Genomic DNA, 6,187 nt, shown 5'->3' with positions numbered 1-6,187 from the left:
ATTCCTGGGAAGGGGAGAAAACAGGGCTGGAGCTGGAAAAATAACTCAGCATTGAGTGAGCTCTTCTGAAGGGAAAGATTTGCCTGATGAGATGAAAAGTCTGGCATCATCATTCATCCCCCCCATCAATCTGTATTCTCCTCAAAATGCAGGTTAAAGAAAGAAGAGAAAATATTAAAGTTTCATATCAAAAATGTTTGGGGATCTTTTGGAAATACTCAAAACATTAAAAGCAAACTGCAACAGCAACAGAAGGATTTCACTGATGTTTTTCACATAAAAGGGGGGGAAAAAAGCCTCATTTCAGCACCAGCTGCAGAAAGCAGAAAGCTCTTTATTCCCCAAAGCAGCAGTGCCACCCCCAAAGCCATCAAGACTAAAACCTCTATGTCACATACAACATCTGAGTTGTTCCCTGGGCTGGCTCTTGCCCCCACTGCCTCTTGTCCCCCCCCTGAGCCCTGTGACATGGTAAGTCTGTGCTCGGGGAGGGGGGGCTGCCCTTGCAGCAACACTGCTCTGCTGCACAGCCAGGGGGGGAACAGCCAGGAGAGCATCCAAATTGGGAATCTCCCCAGCACACAGAGCAAGAGATGGGAGTGGATCAAAGGCTTCCTTCAGGAAATAAATAAATAAGTACATAAATGAAATTAAAAAGAAAAATTAAAGGCAATAAAACAAAGGAAAAAAGAAAGGGGGGAGGGGAAACCAAAAACCCAAAAAGGAAATCACTGATGGGAGTAAAGTGGGGGCAGAGGACACGGACCTGCCAAGGAGATGCAGCAATGCCTGTAAAACCACACTAAAGGCAAAAAAAGAAGAAATAACTGGGGAGATGTGAAGTCCAGTGTTGGCTCATCATATGGGGGAATGCCATGAAGTGGCTGGGCTACCAAGAACCAAGGGCAGGACTCACAAGTTCCATTTCTGGCTCACCCGTCTCTGTAACTCTGCCTCAATTTACCCGTCAGCAGAGGCAGCAGAATCCTTACCACTGGCATAAGGATTTCATTAACTCAAAAGATTAAAGATTTATAAAGCACTTGTGAAGGCTCCCATGTAGGAAATATTCCAGTATAACTGAAAACGTCAACTATAACATATTAAGTCTCTCTCTTTTAAAAAAAAATAATAATATGAGATTATGTCCCAGGAGGAAGTTTTCCCACTAGACTTCTCTGTTCTTATAAAAATGGTCGAGCATCACTTAACGGCTCATAAATTCCATCTCACATTAAGCAGATATTAAACATGTATTTATAAAGGTTTAAACAGATCAGTTCGCTTAATTTCCAGCTCTCCTTTAGGCAAGGAAAATAGTGGATTTCAATCATGAGACAGTCCTGCTGTGGCTAATGGAGGAGGATCTGCAGCAGCCCAGATATGAGTCCCCTTGCAGGAGGCACAAGGGGACAGACAGGGATGTTTCCCAAGGGTGGGCAAGGACCAGGCTCGGCAGCACTTCATGGACCTCCAGGACATCTCTGACAGTTCAGTCTGTCATGCAGAAATACAAGATCCTGCACTTAAGAAGGTCAGAGGGACTTAAAAGTTCAGCATAGGACATAATTCTCTCATCCACTTTAAAAAGCATATAAAACCAGTGTAATTCCCCATTCAGCTGGATGGACCAGATCTTCAACAAACTTCTGTCCATCCACCAAAGTGGGATAAGTACATTATTCTAAATTACTTACTTATTTTAATTTTTTTTATTTTTTTTAAACCTAAGTCTTTGGTCCATCCATTCTAAGTGCTCCTTCCAGCACTGATGGAAAACACAGTAATATTATATTCTGGAAAGGAGAAACACTTTCCAAGAGCATCTGGGCAACCATCAACTGCAGAAAATACATAAGCAGCAAAATTCCTCATGGTCAAAATAATCTTGACCTTTAATGAGATCTAGAAATACCATTTTAATGCCTTTACCTAAAGCAGCCTAAAAATGGGGGGTTTCAACCAGACCTGCTCCTTGAGTCAGGCTCTGCTTTTTGGGTCCATCAATGTGATATTTAGAAGAGAAAAACAGACACAAACTCACATAGGTCTGAGCAGAAAATTTCCCTGATTGTTTTAAGCACAAGAAAGGCTGGATTTGCTGAGAAAATCATGGCTTTAAAGCTCAGGAAAGAGCACAGAAGGACACAGTGACCCAGAAAAAATAGTGCATCTGGAAGGAAAGGGGTTGGGATGAGCATTGCTCCCACGTCCAGGAAGTCTCCCCATAGGGTCAGAGCAAGCTCAGAGTAAAGAAAGCAACCTGAGGTCTTCCCATCCAACCCACAAACAAGCTCCTGAGTTGAATTCCCTGAGTATCAACAGCAGGAAGATTTCCAACGAAGCTGGTCTGCTGGGGAGCAATTAGAGTGTAAGGACAAGGAGGAGAAATTAAATTAATTTCTTGGTCAACTCCCCACAGCAGGCCCGGGGGAGATGGCTGTCCCAGACTTGCCCCTTCTGCATGTTGAAGGGGGATTATCAGTGGCAGGATCTGAGTGGGAAGCAAAGAATTAAATGACAAGCCCTGGGACAGGGGGTGACATTGAGAAGGAGACATCGAGTCTCAGGTTCTGTGGGAGCCTCAACCACCTTATTCCAACTAAAACTTATTATCTATGCCTTAAAACCAACTGCTGGCCCCAAGGCTGAGGCCCACAGCCAATGCTGTAGCCCCCCTAAAAAGCAAGGCTGACACACCAAGCAGGTGTCCTTGCAAAGCCCAGCAATTTGGCTGAGCTGGGGTGAGTAATCCTCCAGCTGGTTTTCCACATCTAATCCACTGACTGCTTCTAAGGAGTCCACAAAAAGCTTTTTAAAAAACCAAAACAAGTCCTTTATTATCCTACAAAGCAATCTATGCACATCATATTTCTCAAATGCCTTCAGTTGAAAATTCCTAGGTTTGACAAAGATGGAGTATTACTGTCTAGATGAGCATGATACAGTAAACCCAGACATCTTTATTCCCTGGGAAAAAAATAAAGGCCAAACATGTAAATTATATTTTATAAGAAATTCTGAGATACTGAAAGCTGTGGAAAAACCTAGGGCAAAACTCTGCAACTGTGAATTTCCTTCACATCACAGAATATTCCCAGGGACAGTCATTTGACCTCACTGAATGCTTTCATTTTGATACCAATGTTTTTCTATTATATAAAATATGACAAAAAGACAAGGCTGGAACATAATACTCCATTGGTATATCCATAGTTGACACTGCAAAAGCTCCAGAGGAAGGTACCTTATCAGATATTTTGATTTCACTGTAACTGGTGATGGAAAAGCTCTCCACCACAAACCTGCTGCCTTGTACTTCTCAGTCCTCAAAGAGGAGAAACAGAGGAGCCACCCTAGGAAAATTCAACAGGCAACACCATGCAAAGGTGTGAGATGAGACCCTGCTTTCTGCAAGGCACAATTAACCTCCCTGTCACCAGGGATCATTAAGAATATGAGGTTAAAAGGGAACCAAAAGGATGGAGGACTTTAGATAAGCAATGAGAACTTGCATTTCTCTGTGGCAGAATAAAACAAGCCCTTATGCTTTGGGGTCAGAAAGAAACTTCTCCACATGAGATGTTACTCTGTGGCCACACTGGGAAGTTTCTTGGAACTTTCCTAGATGCCCATTTTTCAGAAAGAGGAGAGGGGAAGAGCAGGCCCACTGATCCCACAAGCCCCACACTAGTCCAAAAGCTGGGAGAACTGAAAAATGAAATGACAAACCCCTCGTGTTTCCATGACAGGGTCACTGGAAGCCTGGCACTGACTTGTCCCTTTTAATGAGTGCTAATGCTCTCCTTTCATTCCGGCGGCCATGGGATGCCAACACATTTATCTGTTTTATGAGTCTCAGTTCAATTTCAAGAGACATTTCTTTGGACATCGAACATTGTAATTTGCACTCGCTCCCCATCGCGAGTGGCTGAAGTTTGAAAAATCACCAAGTGAGTGATCAAACACATTATAAAAATAGTCAGGCAAATGCACCACTATCTTCTCCTCAAGAGCCATTTATAGGGGCCAATCCAAAAGCCATTGAAGTCAATGGAAAGACTCCTGCAGAATTCAATGGGGTTTTGATCGAGTCCTTATTGTGCTATCCATAAGAAATAGGTCAGATATTTATATATAGGCTTGAAATGTTGTGTGCCACCATGCTGGCAGCTTGCCTTTCTTCTGAGTCACAGTGTAACTTTGTGCCGTACCCGCTGCAAACTGGAGGATTTTCCAAGTCCCCATCTCTAACATTTCCCACTTTGGCACCACTGCCATGTTAGCTTTCACCTTGGCTTGCCCCTTCTGGCACACAAAACCCACACTAGCACGTGTATCCTTTGACCTGCTAAGAGTTTCATGTCCAGTTTGCACTCCTTTGGCATGAGGGTAACTCAAACCTGCAGCAGAAAATTCCTCCTGGCATCCACCTGGAGGGATAACAGAGGGTGGGAAGCTAAGCAAGAGCCTGTGCCTTTGAACAGAAGCCAATTATTAAACCCACACACCTAAAAGGGGGCAAACACTTGTCAGCACAGACCTATCTCAGTTCAAGAAGGGCTCGCTCCAGCTTAATCTTAAACACGTTCCAAAACAACTTTTGGAGCCATCCACCCTTGCATGTTTTCCAGCTTAAATATATCAGGTTAAATTCATATTAAACTGCACAGGGAGACAAGTCTCATGCTATTGGCAAGACCTTCATCACGCACCTTGAGAGCCCCACAGCAAATTAACCACCTTATTTTGCATTCAGAACATGCTATTTTCTGATAACTTGGGCTTGGAGTAGGTTCAGTGACCATTATTTCAACTGAACACATCAGCTTCCAGTGAAATAACTGTTACCTGCTAACAAAGTTAGTGCCTTCAGTTCCAGTTTTCGTTTAGATGAGGCTTCAGAGTCAATATTTTCTGGAGCAAAAAAACCTCACCTTTAATCATATGATGCACCTACCATTTATTGACCACTGTGAAATAAATATAAGCAAGTCTCAGCTCTTTAAACTTATAAGCTTAGATTTATACAAGTGCAGCACACTTCTCATGGACTCCAAGTGAAATACATGGCTGTTTACCAATTAGTAGGACTGCAGTGGGTTTATTCCGTGTAGTGCCACATTAATTATTTATATTGCTTTGGGGTACACTGGTAAATGTACAGTAGCATCTCCTCTAAAAGTAATGAGACCTCAGTCCCATGGAAACTCCCTGCAGCATCTGCTATTAAAACTTCATTGAAGTGAGAGAAGAAATAGATGTTTTTGCATCTGCAACGTGAGCAGGAAACTTCTCCCGAGTTGGATTTAGCCTTTGTACATTTCGGTCCTTTCAGTAAAAATCAATGGCGAGAAATAGCAACACATACATTTTCACTAGACCTTTTTATACAAAAGACACTTGGGGAATGTGTGTCACTTCAATGACTCGTCATTTTAAGCAGCTGAGGACCAGGGAGATGGGTGAGCAGTTCTGAGGTGCACTAATGGAGCTTAAGGTATGTGTTCTTGTAGGTTCAATTTGACTGCAGATAAGTCATGCTTCTTGGCATGGATTTGATGAATGCTGGGTATGGCTTAAAGATGAGATAATCTGCTCAATTTATTCTTATTATTTATTTGCTATCCTTGTGACAAAGTGAATTATGATTCTGCGCTGAGCCAGAAGCAGGGATAAAGTTACCGTTGGGGAAGAATATGTCATTGTAATAGTATCTCTCTTTTTTTTTTCTTTTTCTTTTCTTTTTTTCCTTCCCCTGAATGAAATCAGTACACTGAAAAAATGCTTCCCACATAACCTGGAGGAATCTTTCCAGACAGCAGAGGGGCAAACTGAGCCTTTTTGCTTCACTGTACAAACACAATTACTACAACTGCAGCTTAATGCAATTGTTTATACAGATGCTGAGTGTTTTCAATAGCTAAAACAATCCCCCTCTTTCTAGGAAGGGACGCAGGGCTCAGCAATCCTGCACTAGAGCTGTGCCTGGGAAGCAGAGGGGTAGATAACAGGGTGACCTGGGGGTTCTTGATGACCCCCACTTGTCCCAGCCCCAATGCAGACCCATCCTTTGGTCTGCAGCACCCTGGGGAACAGCCTCCCGTGGTGCCAGGGTGCAGCACCCAGCTGCCAGGTGTACCTGGGTCACGTCTGCCCGCACTGCCGGCCAAGCCTGACACACAAT

Source organism: Chaetura pelagica, unplaced genomic scaffold (assembly GCF_000747805.2).
Source record: "Chaetura pelagica isolate M959 unplaced genomic scaffold, ChaPel_1.0 scaffold38, whole genome shotgun sequence".
In the NCBI taxonomy this organism is placed as follows: domain Eukaryota; kingdom Metazoa; phylum Chordata; class Aves; order Apodiformes; family Apodidae; genus Chaetura; species Chaetura pelagica.
The sequence above is the reverse complement of the archived record's forward strand: the minus strand, read 5'-3'. Positions refer to the sequence as shown.